Here is a 17,836-nt window from a genome sequence, read left to right on the forward strand (position 1 = left end):
CCTCGCTTCGTCTTTTTCTGCTGCGACGATGATCCAAGACGGCTATAAAAAAACATTCATAGTATTCATATAGATTCAAATGAAAATATGATTGTCACTACAAATAAGTATAGTTGTGATATGTACATTAGCACTTTGTTCAGCAGCAGCGTCATCCTGAATAGATGGTGGCTCAATTCCATCACCGGACATATTCAAATATATATCGGTATTGCTGCCATCATCAGCTTGTTCAGGGACATCTCCTTGACCTTCGCCAATCATATTCAACAGGAACTGTTCGTCTTCCGCGTCTGTGTGTCGCGGGTCCATCGTAACTAAAATATAAATACAAATAAAACCCTTAAAAAAATTATCTAAATAATCCACATATTTGCGAGCATTTGACTAAGTACCGATCGATGGACGAGGTCGAGTAATATTCTCTAAGTAATTCAAGAAACAAACTTGAAATCATCTATATATGAAATATTCTATATGGTTTTTTTACTAAGTAACGATCGATGGATGAAGTCAAGAAATATTCTCTAAGTAATTCAAGAAATATACATGAAATATTTAAAAGAAATTTAAACTCACTTTACACATACATACACATACATTCATACATTTAAAAATTTGTAAATATACCTTTATTTACACAACAAATTATGATTTCACTCTAAACAACAAATTATGATTTCACTCTAAATAATATGAACTCTAAATAATATAATTTCAAAAGTAATTAACACCCTATTTGTCATCAAAATTAAACAAATTAACAAATGATCTATATTTTACAACATAATTTCTAAACAAATAATCCATATTTTCAAATTTAAACAAATAATCCATATTTAAACTAATTTCTAAACAAATTTAAACAAATAATTGGGCTCGCACAGGCGACGGTGGGGCGAGCCGGAGGACGCGGGGCTCTGGGCGGCGGCGTGAGGTCGGCGGCGCTCGGGGACGTTGGGCTCGCGCGGCGGGGTCCGGGTCGGGATGGCGGACGTTAGGAGTTCTCTGCAAATTTTTCAGATTTAATGGATAACTTTATAGGGTATGAAAAATAACACAAGTTATTAAGGAATAAAGCATAACTGATTTTTAAAAACAGTTATACTGCACTTCAAGTGTTCATATTTTTCTAGCAATCATAACTAGTTGTTTATAGGCTCTGGTAAAAATAAGGAATTTTTCCTAGCACAGAAATTATTTTTCTTGATTTAGTTCAATTACTTAAACCATTAATTAGTTTAACTAGTTTGGGTCCACTAAAAATCATCAAACTTTTTTCTGTGGCCTATAAGCAACACAACTAACATGCTGTAAATGTTTCAAGTGCATACATGACATATTGACAGAGATATAAATATATCTACACTATTAGGCATAAAACAAAAACTAAATAAAAACTTTAGCTAGAGGGTAACATTGGGTCTCAAACATTTACAGAGAGATAAAATTTGCATGTACAAGCTACTACCCAAAAGAGAAGGCTGGTCAAAGCTTCTAGCTAGAGATCTAATTAAACCCCTATTTTTCTTGCTTTTAATCTAGAGCTAAAAACAGAGGTCAAATGAAAAAGTTTATGTAAGAAAAGTTGTAGATCTACTCGTAAAAAACTCAAAACATTTGTATTTGCATTTTTCTTATATTTCTACGAATTTATATCTATTTTCAAAGTTCACTGGATTTAAAACAAAACTTAAAGGAAGTTTTATAAAAAAGCCCCTGGAATCTTGCCGGGACCCCCTGGAAAGATCTAAACCTATGCAATCGGGTCCCTAGCCGTTCACACCTACAGTCGCGGCGGCGTTCGGCCGATTCTGGCGAGCATGCTCGCCGGGGGCGTGGGGGAAGGTGTCGAGGGGACTCAGGAGATCGAGCTCTACCTTTGGGTAGTCGCGGCGTGGGCTGGGATGGCCTGTAGCGGCGGGTCGACGGCGAACCAGGCGCCCAAAAACACCTTTTGTCCCGGGTGAAGCCACAACCCGGGACAAAAGGCCATTTTGTCCCGGGTCGTGGCTTCACCCGGGACAAAAGGCCCCCCCTTTTGTCCCGGGTGAATCAACGATCCGGGACAAAAGGGCCTTTTGTCCCGGGTGGTGGCTTCACCAGGGACAAAAGGTGTTTTTGGGCGGGCCGGGAAAATTTCCAGCCCGCGGCCCACCTTTAGTCCCGGGTGGATCTACCACCCGGGACAAAAGGGGCCCGTTTTCCCTCGTTTCCCGCATAATCTTATGTTTGTTTTTGTTTTTTTTACTTCTCTTTTTAAAATTGGCTTTCATTTGTTAATTCAGTTAATGAAATTATGATTCCAAAAATTATGGAACAAAATTTCTTATCTCTATATAAACTTGATACACGCAACAAAAATAATTAATTTTCATTCAAGTGATTGGGTCAATAAAATATCTAATTTTTTTGAAATCATATTTGTTATTTTGACCATGCAAAAATATATTAGGTGAACAAATTTTTTCAAACTGTTGCTTTTCAACAGAAAGTGGATTCTATCACAATATTAACTTTTAAAAAGTGAATTTTAGATAAAATTAAGCAATTTCATGATATTAATGAGTAGTGTGTGAGTTTGAGAGATAGTTTGTGTTAGTGAGATTGTGTGTGTTAGTGAGAGTATAGTGTGTTAATGGGAATGTAATTTCATGAAATAAATAAAATTAGTTGAGTAATCCATTATTGAATGAAAATTATAATTGAGTCTGGTAATTAAGTGAAAAATATATAAAATAATATATATAACACATAAAGTATAATTGTACAGTACATATATAATAAAAGTATTCGAATTATGATTATGTTTTTATACAATAATATAAAATGATTCAAGTACATGAAGGATTAGCGGTAACAGACTTTCTCTTCACAAATGTCCCTTGATTATGATCACGGCGCAAGTATGGAGCATCATCATTGGCTAGCAGGATGCATGGATCAGCATTTACTTCGAAAGGTGGAATGGCAACAAAATTATTATATTCTTCTGACAAGTCTGTCTTGTCCTCCACTCCAAGGATGTTTCTCTTTCCTGATAGAACTATGTGTCGCTTAGGCTCATCCTTTTGCTTGTTTATCCCCTTCTTTGGCTTGCTGGACATGTCCTTAATGTAGAAAACCTGAGCGACATCCTGGGCTAGGACAAATGGCTCGTCTCTATACCCAAGATTGTTGAGATCAACTATTGTCATCCCATACTTATCTTTTGTTACCCCTCCTCCAGATAGCTTAACCCATTGGCAACGAAATAGAGGCACCTTGAAATTGGGACCGTAATCCAGCTCCCATATCTCTTCAATGTAGCCGTAATATGTGTCTTTTTTTCCATTATTGTCCGTGGCATCCGTACGAACTCCGCTGTTTTGGTTGGTACTCTTTTTATCTTGGGCTATCGTATAAAATGTGTTTCCATTTATCTCGTACCCTTGGTATGTTAAGATATTCCAAGATGGTCCCCTAGCCAATAAGAACAGTTGTTCACTTATATCCATGTTATGCATTAGATGCTTCTGCAACCAGATGTAGAAAGTGTTCATGTGCTCACGTGTAATCCATGCCTCAGACTTTTCTGGGAAATTGGAGAGCAGAATTTTCTTGTGTTCCTCGATATATGGGTCAACCAAGGATGATTGTTGAAGAACCGTATAATGCGCTTTCTTGAATGAGAAATCATCTGTGCAGACATAAGATTTCTTTCCTAATGTACCCTTTCCAGTTAGTCTCCCCTCATATCGCGATTCAGGGACTCCAATCGGTTTAAGGTCATCAATAAAGTCAACACAAAAGTCAATGACCTCCTCAGTTCCGTAGGCACTGGCGATGCTTCCTTCTGGACGAGCTCTATTACGAACACATTTCTTGAGTACCCCCATGAACCTTTTGAATGAGAACATGTTGTGTAGAAATACTGGTCCGAGGATATCAATCTCTTTGACAAGGTGCACTAGAAGATGTGTCATGATGTTGAAGAAAGATGGTGGAAATATCAGCTCAAAGCCAACAAGACATTGCACCACATCGTTTTGCAGCTTTATCAAATTCTCCGGGTCAATTATCTTCAGAGAAACTGCATTGAGGAATGCACATATCTTCACGATGGTTAACCGGACGTTATCAGGCAGAATACCCCGCAGCACAACCGGAAGAAGTTCGGTCATAAGCACATGGCAGTCATAGGACTTGAGATTTGTAAATTTCTTCTCTGCCAAATTTAAGATTCCTTTTATATTGGATGAGTATCTGGATGGAACCTTTATACTACTCAAGCAGTCAAACATGGTTTCTTTCTCTTCCTTGCTAAGAGTATAGCTGGCAGGACTTAAGTATTGTCGTCCATTATCTCGCTGTTGTGGATGTAAGGCATCTCGTTCTTCCATACGTTGCAATTCTTGACGTGCTTCTACTGTATCTTTTGTCTTTCCGTACACTCCCAAGAATGCTATCAGGTTGACGCAAAAATTCTTCGTGAGGTGCATCACATCAATTGCATGACGAACATCTAAGACTTCCCAATATGGTAGCTCCCAAAATATAGATTTCTTCTTCCACATGGGCGCCATTCCGTTTTCGTTCGGAACAGGTTGGCTACTAGATCCCTTTCCAAAAATAACTTCTAGATCTTTTACCATGTTGAAGACGTCTTTACCACTACGGTGCATCAGTTTTGTTCGGTGGTCCGCTTGGCCTTTGAAATGCTTGCCCTTCTTTCGTACCGCATGCCTGATGGGAAGAAACCGATGATGACCCATGTATATAACCTTCTTACAGTGAGTCAACCATATATTATCGGTATCATCTAAACAGTGTGTGCATGCTTTGTATCCCTTGTTCGAATGTCCTGACAAGTTACTAAGAGCAGGCCAGTCATTGATCGTTACGAACAGCAATGCTCGTAGGTTGAAGTTTTCCTATTTGTATTCATCCCACATCCGTACACCTTCATCGCCCCAGAGCAATAAGAGTTCTTCGACCAATGGTCTTAGGTACACATCAATGTCATTTCCGGGCTACTTTGGACCCGGGATAAGCACTGGCATCATGATGAACTTTCGTTTCATGCAGAGCCATGGTGGAAGATTGTACAGACAAAGAGTCACAGGCCAAGTGCTATGACCACTGCTCATCTCACCAAAAGGATTCATGCCATCCGTACTCAAACCGAACCTTATGTTTCTCGCATCCAAATCAAATTCAGGGTACGTTCTATCTATTTTTCTCCACTGCGACCCATCAGCGGGGTGTCTCAACATCGAGTCTTTCTTGCGTTCCTCTTTGTGCCATCGCATCAACTTAGCATTATCTTTATTTCTAAACAGACGCTTCAAACGTGGTGTTATAGGCGAATACCACATGACCTTCGCAGGAACTCTCTTCCGGGGAGGCTCCCCCTCGACATCTCCAGGATCATCTTTTCTAATCTTGTAACGCAATGCACTGCATATGGGACATGCATCCAAATTCTCGTACTCACCTCGGTAGAGGATGCAGTCGTTGGGGCATGCATGTATCTTTTGCACTTCTAGTCCTAAAGGGCAAACAAGTTGTTTGGCTTCATACGTTGTGGCAGGCAATTCATTGTCCTTAGGAAGCATTTTTTTAACAAGTTTGAGTAATTCACCAAATCCCTTGTCGGATACACCATTTGTCGCCTTCCATTGCAGTAACTCCAAGGTGGTGCCAAGTTTCTTCAATCCATTTTGACAATCTGGGTACAACAACTTATGGTGGTCCTCTAACAACTTCTGGAACTTCAACCTCTCCGTTTCACTCTCACAGTCTGCCTGCACATTGTGCAATGCCTGCCCCAGATCGTCGCTGGGATCATTTTCTGCTACATCTACTTCGGGCTCTTCCATGGGAATATCGTCATCGAATGCACCGATTCCAGCATTCCTGGGAAAGTGCTGGTGATGCGACCAACCGATTCGCTGGGAAAGTGCTTATAGCGCATCGTGTATTCCCGAAAGGTAGTGCCATCACCGTTGGGTGGAGATTAACGATGTATACTTGTTTCGAAATAAAGATTTTTTTAGCTTCTAGATGGTTTCAATGTGAGCCTGAATAAATACATCACTAGAGTGTCAAAATAATCCATTCATAATACAAAAAATTCTAATATACTCATTTCATTAATTCATTCATGAATACAAAAATCAACTATCCACAATATGGTCATGTATACAAGTACATCACATGAAGTGTCTACACTCATTCTAAAAATTTCTACTATCCACATACTCATCTAAATCTAAAAGAAAATCACACCTACATATGCAATCTAGCTAAATGTCCAAGAAATGAGCTAGCTACACATTTTCTCTATTTCTAAAGCATGAAATGAGCTATACAAGCCAAGGATTAAGAGAAAAACAAGCCCCAAACCTTTAGCGCCGATGGATGGACGGGGAATCAAAGATCTTCACAAATGTGGTAAAGAAATGAGCAAGAACTCCTCTCTCCCGAGCCGAGAACAGCAAGAAACAAGTGAGCTGAATGGCTCGGGCGGGGGGAGAGGGAAGGGGATAAGGGGGCCAAGGCCTTTTGTCCCGGTTGGAGACACCAATCGGGACAAAAGGGGGGCCTTTTGTCCCGGTTGGTGGTTCCAACCGGGACAAAATGGTACGCGGGCCTTTAGTCCCGGTTGGATCCACCAACCGGGACAAAAAGCCCCCTTTTGTCCCGGTTGGTGTCTCCAACCGGGACAAAAGGCCCCTGTCCCCCCGCTGGCCCGGCTAGCCGTTGGACCCGGGACAAAAGCCACCTATTGTCCCGGGCCCAAAGGCTGCCGGGACAAATGGCCTGAAACAAAGGCCTATTCTGTAGTAGTGTAATAAGGAAATCAAATGCCTTTTGTTTTATCAAAGTCAATTAAAATAAAATAAGGAAGTCAAGAATGAATAAAGAAATAGTGGATAACACTGTTATTATCTGGAAAAAGGAACATTTATTCATTTCTTGATTATGATAACCATGAAATAAATAATTAGTGGGTGCATTCCTTTTCTGGTTCCTCTAAAGTACCTCCCAAAAATAGAAATAAAGTTCCAAGGAAGGATCTGTCTGTTGTATTGGACCAGATGGTAATGATTATTATACCACTAGCTAGGAATCACAGTTTGGTATTTGAATTATATACTCATTTTCATAAGTAACAATATACATTTAATAAAATCCTAGTGAACTCAAAATGTTATTTGATGATAGTTTAGGGGAAACAATTGCATTATTTGAAACAAAGATCACTTTACTATAGCTAAAAACATATTTGCGCCGCTTGCTTAGCAGGATGAAAGCTGGCTGGACATACAATTTGTAGGTGTACTGCTGAAATTAAGTTCATATGTGATGTATGCAGGCTTTATTTTCTTCAATTCAGGAAAAAAAAATTGAACTGCGTGTATAGATATGCAACTATATATGACTTGGATATCTCTACTAGTGACAAATGGATATAAAGGTGACACACATATGGATGCATGGTATAATAGATTGCCATCGGTCTCGGATCGCGGCATCACACACATGCAATGTATGCGCACGCAAACCTGTTGAGGTAATAGTGAGTGAGTGTGTGAGAGTGTGTGTGAGAGAGGGGGGGGGACTACATTTTTATGCAGGAATAATGTCATTATTTTTGAAGATTATGAAGCCACAATAGGATGTGAAGATGAGAGCAAGCCAGCCAAAGGCGTGGCCTGTTGAATGCCACGTTGTGAGCTATCGGGTAGCCCCCCATTCGTGTATGGCTGGTAGGCTGGATCCCTTAATGTGGAATATGATAACTTTGACTTTTTTATTTTTGTTTTTAGCGGAATTTTATTTGATTTGATTCTTGTTCATATACCGATGTTGAAGTGGTACATATACTCGATGGCCACCTCGTGTTACGTGCATGTATGTCGAATCCATGCTGATCCAAACTCCATGGTGGATATCATTGTCAAGGATCATATCCACGTGTTTTTGTATTGGTTTCGGTTTTCACTATTTGAGTAAAACTAGATTATTGGATCATAAGTTCTATGTAGTCAAGTTGACACTAAACCCAAAAGTTCATAACAATTTACCAAAGTTTGGCTGGGGCAATGCAAGTTTCATTTACCCAAGAAGGCGTCCTACTAACTTTTGCTCTAATTAATGATTTATTATTGTCTTGATAGATAATAAATTTGACTGGCTCATTAAACATATATATTGAAAATGATATATGAACTACTCCGCATGCAGTGACAGCAAGCTAGTAGTAAATTTGTTCATGAGAATTGAACTAGTTCTTGTATTTTGATGGCTTTGGTTCAATATTAAGATTGGAAGCAAGAGGAAAAAGTCTATATCACCCCCTCAACTATGGGGTTGGTCTACATAACCCCCCAAACTATGAAATCGTCTATATCACCCACTGAACTTTTCAAAACCGGTCAAATTACTCCCTAAATCAGTTTTGAAAAATCATAGTAAATCACAGAAAAATCATAAAATAGAAAATCAAATTGTGTTAGACTCCAAATGAGTAGATCTACACAATGAACATATAATATGGTATGCTTTAGTACAATTTTTTATAGCTATGAAGAAAAACATAGATCTAAAGCTATAGCAAAAAAATTGTACTAAAGCATACCATATTATATGTTCATTGTGTAGATCTACTCATTTGGAGTCTAACACAATTTGATTTTCTATTTTATGATTTTTCTGTGATTTACTATGATTTTTCAAAACTGATTTAGGGGGTAATTTGACCGGTTTTGGAAAGTTCAGGGGTGATATAGACGATTTCATAGTTTGGGGGGTTATGTAGTCCAACCCCATAGTTGAGGGGGTGATATAGACTTTTTCCGAAGCAAGAAGCACGTGCAATTCTCGCCTAACCGAACATTAGGCATTCCAACTTTGGGAAGCCGCACGATGGGTAGTTTTCCTTCTTTTTAGAGGCATGTAGATGGTACACGCATATTTTGCACTTCACTTCGAATATTGTAGTATTGCTTTATTCTTTCATTTTCTGATATATATATATATATATATATATATATATATATATATATATATATGCCAAGTGATGTAAGAATCCGTGCATATTGAGACTATGCACATCATCTGCTTGATTTAATAATTAAATACTTGAGCAATAAATTCTTCATCGGTGTAACATCCTGAATTTTTTCGGAATGTTAGAAAGTCGAAAAATATGAATTTCAAAATTTTTTGTGTTAGTGCTGTAATTTTACCCACTTAAGTAAGAATTCTACCTTCAAAATTCCTAGTAATTAAAAATTTATGAGTGAGTTAAATGAATTAAATGTTAGTGTGTGAATTTTTGGAGTTATTGGATTTAATTGGCTCTACCTTATTTATTCGAATTCGATTGGATTTATTTCGATTATTTGAAATTGTGTGGAATTTAAATTGAAGTGTGCCCTTCAATTTAAATTCAAAAGCTAACTATCTTATGCGGGCCCCCAACCTAAAACCTAGGCCTAGCCAGCTCTAACCCGAATCTGGCCCATCCTACCTCGAACGCAACCGACCCATCGACCCCATCATTCTTCTCAATCTCGAGCACTCTCTAGAATCATGCATAAGTTATTATCTTATTTTTCATCACTTCAGATTAATCCCTTGTTAATTAATCCGATCTCGAAAAATAGTTTGATTTATGTGTATCTTTATTTTCCATGGTTCAAATGAACTACGATATTATTTTTCTCGGCTCTTCGAATTGGATTAATTTTATTTGATTCGATCACGAGAAATAGTCTAATTCATTTGACTGAGTTTTAACGAAATAAATTACAATCAATTTATTTCGTGGGCTACAAATATTTTAGTCCAAATCTCTAAGCCCATCTAGAACCCACCTATATCTAACTCTAACTCTAACCCTAACTACTCTACTCTCCGTAAATACCCTCGTCTCCTCAATCACTTCCACTCCTTTTATTTTTACCCCTGCCGCCGCCACCTCTCTCCTGCTCCCTTCTTCTTCCACGGCAAGGCACAGAGCTCCTCTTCCGTTTTTCTTCTTCCACCCGAAGCAACCAGAGCCCTCTCTCCCATCGATCTCCCTCTGCTTTTCCACATCGTAAGAAGCAGCAGCCAGCCACCTCCGATCCTCTCCTTCTCTGTTGTTTTCTTCCTCCACCGCAAGAAGCAGAGCAGCACACCACCACTCCCGCCGATCCTCCTTTCTGATTCTTGCAAGCATCACCACCACACGCCACTCCCTCCTGCTCTCCTCTCGTCCACAGCAGAGAGCAAGCAATTAGCTTCCTTTTTACTACTCGATCTCCCTCCCTTAATTTCTTACCAGCAGCTCCCTCTCTCTTCTCCTCTCTGATTTCTCCAATCCGAGTCCAGCAGCCACAAAATCAAACGCCACTTCCTCTACTCTGCTTCCCCAAACGAGAAATCTAAATCCACCAGCAGCTCTCCATTCCTTGCCGAGCGAACTAGCAGCGGCCACCAGCAAGGGAGAGAGACGAGGAGAGGAAATGGTGAGGAGGAACAGAGCAAGAAGGGCGCCATCCCCGCTGGACCAGACTACCAGAGCCACGACGTGCCGATGGGAACTGCAAGCACGAGAAGCACACGACATCGGCAAGATGCACGAGAAGGGCTACGCCACCAGCACTGACCCGGAGCTGCTTCCATGGACGCCTGCGACATGTTCGACGGAATGCCCCAGCCATGTCGCTCTCCGCCGCCGCCGACCAGAGCAGCAGCACTGCCGTCGGAGCTTCGCCATCAAGCCGGCGCCCCGTACGACTACATCGACGTAGCTCCGCGGCCTGCACCGCACCAAGACGCCACGGCCTCGTCTCGTCGCTGCCTCGCCCTTTTCTTCCTCACGCGTCGCCAGTAAGCCCCGCCGTGCCTCGCCTCGCCACCTCCTGCTGCCAACGAGTTCACCGCCGTCGATGAACCCTCCGGTAGCAGCCCTAGGCTGCCCGTCCCGTTTTTCTACAGGAGCCTTCGTCGTTGCTCGACCTCACGGCCGTCCTGACGTCGCCGCGAGCGCACACACAACCTGCATACCCGGGCTCACCCCCGCTGCGCGTTCCGCGCCGCACGACCCTGCTCCGCCCACGGCCGGGCCGAGCCCATCTCGTCTCGCCGCCTTTGGCCATGCCCTGCCTTGCCTTGCCTTGCACATGCCTCGGCTGCACGAGCACCACCGCGCACGCGCACGCTAGCCGCCGGCAAGGCCGAAAGGCCAAGCCGTGCCACCACCTTGCCTCACTGCCATGTTGAACCGAGCCCTCGCGCCGCGCCCGGGCCATGCCGAACGCGTGCGCGAAATCAGCGCCGCCAAAGGCAGCGCTCTACCTGAGCTCGAGCTGAGCCCTGCCTTCGCCATCGCCATGGCTCCGCTCGCCGTGCTGAGCCATCTGGCTCTGACCCTGCCTTGGCCTTTGCCTCGCCGCACCGCGACCTCGGCAATGCCGAGCTCTCACGCGCACCTCTGACCTAGCCCTGGCCTTGCTCTCGTTGCGCCGCCGGATCCTCGTCGCTTCTGTGCCCTTTGGCCGAGCCAAGCCACCGGACCACACCTAGTAGCCCTGGCTCCGTCGCCGCCAAATCAGCCTCGTCGAGTGCACTCGCCGCGCACACGCCACTGGCAAGCACCTTTGGGCATTCTGCCGAACACCTGCCGGTCGCACACACACGCACTTGTCGGCACACACACGCACATCCACACACGGGCCGGGCCACACCAGATCTGGGAGGAGCCACAGCGGATCCAACTGCCGCTGACACGAAGGGCCCGCAGGATAGAGAGAGGACCCCGACAAGCAGGCCCGACCGACCAGTGAGAGAAGAAGACATAAGAGCTGTTTGGGCCGAGACCCAAACCGGTGGCCCAAGAACGAAGCCAACCTAGCTCCCTTTCGGCCCAAGAAACCAAAACCACGGTCCAACCCAGTTGCTCTTTTGCCCTGTTTAACTTCTGTGCACAGTAGCCTTCCTCTTTTCTTTTTCCGGTTTTAACCTGACAAGCAGGTCCCACCGGTCAGCCGCTATGTTCGACCGACCAATGGGACCCACTGGCTAGTGGACCCCACGGCGACCCTTGATCGTTGACCTGGTCAATGCTGATGTCAGCAGGGCCCACTGCTGTCGTCAGCAGGATCTGACCAGTGACGTCATGCTGATGTCAGCATGCCACGTGGCACGCTCTGGTGCTGCCACGTGTCACCTCAGTGTGATTTTCTTTTTCCGATAATCATTTACTATTTTTATAAACTTAAAAAATTCATAATAAATTAACCCGACCTCCGAAACATATGAAACTAGTTTCATAATTCATTTAAAATCATGATCTACCCGTTAGAGTAGGTTTTATTGTGTGGTTGGATCTTATTTGAGCAGTTTTGTGCATTTTTGCACTTTGGTCCCTATGTTTATGTGTAATTACGGTTAGGTCTCTTCGAGGAGAAGTTGACCGACGTCCGGGACGACCAGAAGTTCTAGGAGGACTTCCCGAACGCCTCGAAGACCTCGAAGGACTACTCAGACGCCCAGAAGATCCAGAAGGACGTATCGGACGACCAGAAGCCTCCAGAGATCCAGGAAGACTACGAAGAACCACCAGGTTCACGCCCATCTATGATTTGAATACCTATCAAGCATTGCTTGCTAGATTTGCTATTGTTTTACTTTATGTTGAGATGAACCTGCATAGCCTACTTATTTTACCGTATTCCTTGTACTCCTATTTCACCATGTTGAATGGTTGAGATGTTGTGTATGTGTATGTGTGGGATCTTGTGATGATAGTCTTGGTGTGAGTGGAGATCCACATATGAGGAGTTGGTGGCTAGGACTTTAGCGGAGGCGAGTGAACTTGCCTGATCCTCGGATCGGGATGCTAGGGATTGTGTGCTGGGCACGTCCTACGAAGTACTAGTGGTGGGTGCATGTCTCTTCAGGGACACCGTTCGTTCAGGAACTTTTTGCGGTGCTTGGCGGGGAATACCTGTAATGGGTGCCGAACGCGGACCGCTAGGGCGGATACGCATCAGGACGGAGATACTCGCCTCGACAACTTAAGGCCCAAGAATAGTGAACCTGGAGAAGGAACTATGTCAAACGTGCACGCCACTTATCCATTATGCGTGTGGACCCAGTTCGAGCTAGCTACGCGCGGCACCAAGCCTGTAGGAGGATAGGGTATCAGTGTTAGGGGTAGAGGGCTCCGACCCTATGGCTCCTGATTAGTAGGATTCCTTGGGATCCGTCTGTAGAAGGCTTCACAGTCCCGGGCGACCTCTCGCAGGAGGACGCACCCCAGACCGGGAAAATAGGATGGTGTCCGTAGCCGCTAGTTTCGTGGTCGGTGCCTCGGGGTCAGTCGGGTCATTCCCTTCTGGCATCGGGGCGAGTGGGTACATATATACAACTGTAGGGTCGATATGGCGGACTAAAGGGGTGGTGAATAGTTCTTTCTAAAACTAATTGCGCCGGCTAACCGAAACTTATGCGGAATTGAAACTATTCGCTTAGCCAAGCCTTTACCCCTCTAACTATAACTCTAAGGCACCTCCAAAAGATCCTACACAAAGCAAAAGGTGTGCCAGGCTAGCTAGAGTTCACCTAATCAATTCTAATGCAAGGTCACTCAAATCTAAGCACTAGTACTTCACACACCGGTGGAGCTCCTACTCAATTCTAATGAGCAAAAGCACAAAGCCAACCTAAGCTCACTAGATGCACAAAAGACAAGGCTACACAAGCCAAACCCAAGGGCTCAAAAACAACTTAGCTACACAAACTAAGCAAAGGTACTTAGCTACACAAGCTAACTAGCACAAGAGAGAAAAAAATATTTTACTACACAAGCAAACTAGTTACACAAGAGCAACTAAAACTCACTAGCACAAGTATATGAGCAAGTAAATACAAGCTAGTGAAGGGAATTGCAAACCAACGGGAAGAACAAGTGTTGACACAATGATTTTATCCTGAGGTTCACTTGGTTGCCACCAAGCTAGTCCCCGTTGAGACAAGCTCAAGGTCGCCGCCGGTCCTCTTGCTAGTGGTGACTCACGAGTCACACTCTCCCACGTGGAGTGCTTACCACAAGCTCTAGCACTTGACCCGGCCGGACCACTTGCTGCTCTTCGAGTCTCGCTCAACTAGAGTTACTCTTCGCGGCTCCCGCGGGGTGAGTACAAAACCTCTCACAATCACTTCTCCGGAGCACCGCACAATCTTCTTGCGGGCTTCACGACGGAAACACACCACCAAGCCGTCTAGGAGATGGCAACCTCCAAGAGTAACAAGCACCACCGGCTTGCAACTCGATCACCTAGTGCCAATCTCTAGCAATCTCTCAATGCAACGCACTAGAATCGCTCTCTCACTTAGCGAATTTGATTTGCTCTAATCTCAAGTGAGTTGGAGGGCTCTCAAGCACTCTCACACAAGGACACCAAGTCCCCAAGGTGCTCAACCTCTCAAATGGTTGGCCACACCCTCTATTTATAGAGGGAGGCCCCAAACTAGCCGTTACACTCAAAATTCCGTGAAAACAGAGCTTTCGCGGACTATCTGCCTCATAGAGACCGGATTGTCTGCCATTCAAACCCAATGACTAGAACTGCAATGATTGCGTGTTAGAGTCAACCGTTAGAGCCCCGGGCGGACTGTCAGCACCCAAGGGGCGGACCGTCTGCGGTTCAAAACTCCGAACCCACCGATTTAGAAACGTCTCTGACTAAATCTGGAAGTGCCCAGCGGACTGTCCGCTCCCCAGGGGCAGACCGTCTGTCGTTCAACTCGCTCGCCATACCAGAAACCGCAGAGTTTTTGTCCCAGAATTTTCAACAAGAGGCGGACCGTCCGCCCCAAGGGCCGGACTGTCCGCAATACAAATTGGGACACCACCCAGAGCCAAGAACGGTTCTGTTCGAGCTCAAACACAAAACCGACGGACCATCCGCCGCCCAGTAGCGGACTGTCCGCTGGTCCATTTCCAGTAGAACCAAACCTCGATAAAACGCTCATAACTTTTAGCTCCGAACTCGAATTCGATGATCTTGGACATTTTGGAAAGCTTACTCAGAGGGCTACACAACCCACTTGAATATTTGATCCAGAGCACAATGGATCAAAGCAGTATTCCACTCCAAGAGCCATCCTAATGTCCGGAGAACACCGAAACCCCTTTCTTTCTTCCCCAAGTTGATCAACATCAACTCCAACACCTTCTCCTTTGCAAAAGTGCCAACACCACCAAGTGTACACCACCATGCATGTCTGTTAGCATTTTCACAAACATTTTTCAAAGGATTTTCACTTGCTCTCACTGCGCCACTCAATCTCAGCACATCGCAAAATTAGATCGCTCCAAGTGGCACTAGACGACCGATATGCAAACAAGTTCGCCTCTCTTGATAGTACGGCCATCTATCCTAAATCCGGTCAAGCACTTCTCTACTCAACCTTAGACCGGTGAAATGAAATGCCCTAGGTTATACCTTTGCCTTGCGCATTTCCATTTCATCTCCATTTTTATCTCCATCCTCCAATTATCGATGCAACCAATGCACCAACACAATCATGAATGATATGATCCAGTCCATATCATTACATGACCTCTTTGGTCCATCGATCTTGACCTTGCTCGCTCTTCACCGTCGCCTCGGTCCATCAGTGCCAAATCTTGCCCAGGCTTCACCGCCTGGCGGTCCGTCGCTTCGAAGCCTTGACTCGCCCTTCACCATTGCAACTGGTCCATCAAGCCAAACATTGTCTTGATCTTCTCCACCTTGGTCACATGACTCCATGTCATGTCTCATATACAATGAACTCCTCACCATCACCTGTGGACTAATCACCTGTATATCTCCATATACCACATTATTAGTCCACCTAATCATGTCACTCAATTACCAAAACCATACAAGGACCTTTCAACAACCCCTGCGTGGTGAAAACTATACGTATAGCGGTGTACTCGATCATGTACAACTCTGAAGCTGGCTTCACTTTCATAGAGTAGTGTTACTTGATATTTCTACCTCCCTCTAGTCTACTTTCCTGCTCGAATAGCAGTTGAGGTGCGAGGGGAGATGAAGTTCCCGCACAGAATCGGGGGGTTTTGGAGGTGTGTGTTGACCGGGAGTCCGGGATGCCGGAATGGCCCGTAATAAGGTGATTGGTTGAAGTATATATTTATATACTTGCTGCTGCTTGCATAGAAAACCCTAGCCTTATCCTTTGGCTATACTTTTATACCGTTGCATCCACTCAAAGCTTGCATACGGATGGTGATGTGAACCTATCCAGTCCTTGGGAATAATTTGTTAGATGCAGGATCCGATCCGTGGATCGACCACGACGACTGAGGATGAAGCTAAGGACGGTTCGTGCTACACTCGAGGTTGGCCTGTGGAGGAGAGACATCAGGACGAAGGATGTCCAGAAGTTTAGCTACCGCTTCCGATCTCTGTTTGTTCTCCTTTAGCCCAAGGGACTTGTACTCAGAAATTCGTAACACAATCATCTGGATTATGTAATAATTAAACCCGTGTAATGATTTCTAGCATTGTATGTCTATGATATCTAATTGAAATGAGTTCTGTATGTGATAGCTACTGATCCAGGGACTATCACGACGATACAGGGAGTCGGGTTCTCCTTTCGGAAACTCGGTTCGTTTCAATCAGTATATCTAATTAACGTACTAGGACCATAAATATATAATTTGTTAATTTCTTCGCAAAAGAGTAAAATCCTACGTACAATTCTTCTCCTCTGATCAATATAGTTATTTCGCCAGATAAAGAACCAAGGTCGGTGTTGTAAAAATAGGAAACTAACCCATCATTGACACACACATCAGCATCCGATGCTTCCGTTTGTGGCCGTGCTCATGAAATAAAAATAAAGAAAAGCCAGATTCAAACCTTATCATAAACATGGGGATTTTTCTAACTTTTGGCGAGATTCCATAATTTGCAGTGGCTGGCATAACCCCCCCCCCCCCCCACCCAATATTCCCCTTGTATCTTTATTTGCTACGCCCCATTTAAGTTGTTTTAAAGTTTATCCAGTATGCTTGCCTGATGCGCTCGCAACTTTAACAAATGGACATGGACACATGCATGTATGGAGAACTATGCGTCTATGACCACCATAAATTTTCTGATGGTGATCAGGTGATGTAATAGTTTATAATTTACTTTATTTCTTAGGTGCATTCTTGATATTTAATATGATAAGAACCCAATTACACTTCATATACCCTAATAATATCCAAGTAGTTGACCTAGATTATATGAACATTTTCTATTAGTTGTAAGTTTTTGTGAAATCTAGGTATCAAGAGATATATGCAAACTGATTAAAATTAGCAAAATAAAAAAAAATACAAAGAGTGACGAATTGCATTGCAATTTACTACCACCTCATCAGTGTCCCAACTTTCGCATTTCATCACTCTATATTTTAAGAATCTTATTAGCTTAGAATTGACTTGCATAGCTTGATTGTTGGCTCACCTTAGTTTGTTCATAATTCCTAGTTAGTTTCACTACTATGAATGCAAACGCACACATGCATATAGACTAGCCAACTAAGTTCACGACCAACTCTCCCTTATACTCCACCCTGCACCCTAGCTCCGATCCACTGTACTGTGTGTCCAAGACATAATAATTTTGCCACTGTAATAAAAAGTAAATACGTACTAAACATAATCGCTTTTGAAAAGTTAATGAAAAACAAACTAAGCGACAGAGATAGTACTGTGCCTTAAAGCACTGCTCATCTCTCTCTCTCTCTCGAATTTGTCCTCTCTGAGTCTCCCAACAAGCACCCACTA

General features: G+C 43.6%; 1 long non-coding RNA gene across 1 annotated transcript; it reads left to right on the plus strand.

Moving 5' to 3' along the window:
* The first annotated feature begins 9,937 nt into the window (after nt 1-9,937).
* Nucleotides 9,938-16,601, plus strand: LOC120666383. The gene is made up of 2 exons (XR_005671689.1): nt 9,938-10,866; nt 12,431-16,601. It is a non-coding gene; the product is annotated as an uncharacterized LOC120666383 (long non-coding RNA).
* Nucleotides 16,602-17,836: the final 1,235 nt, after the last annotated feature.

This window comes from Panicum virgatum, chromosome 3N (genome assembly GCF_016808335.1).
Source record: "Panicum virgatum strain AP13 chromosome 3N, P.virgatum_v5, whole genome shotgun sequence".
Classification (NCBI taxonomy): Eukaryota; Viridiplantae; Streptophyta; class Magnoliopsida; order Poales; family Poaceae; genus Panicum; species Panicum virgatum.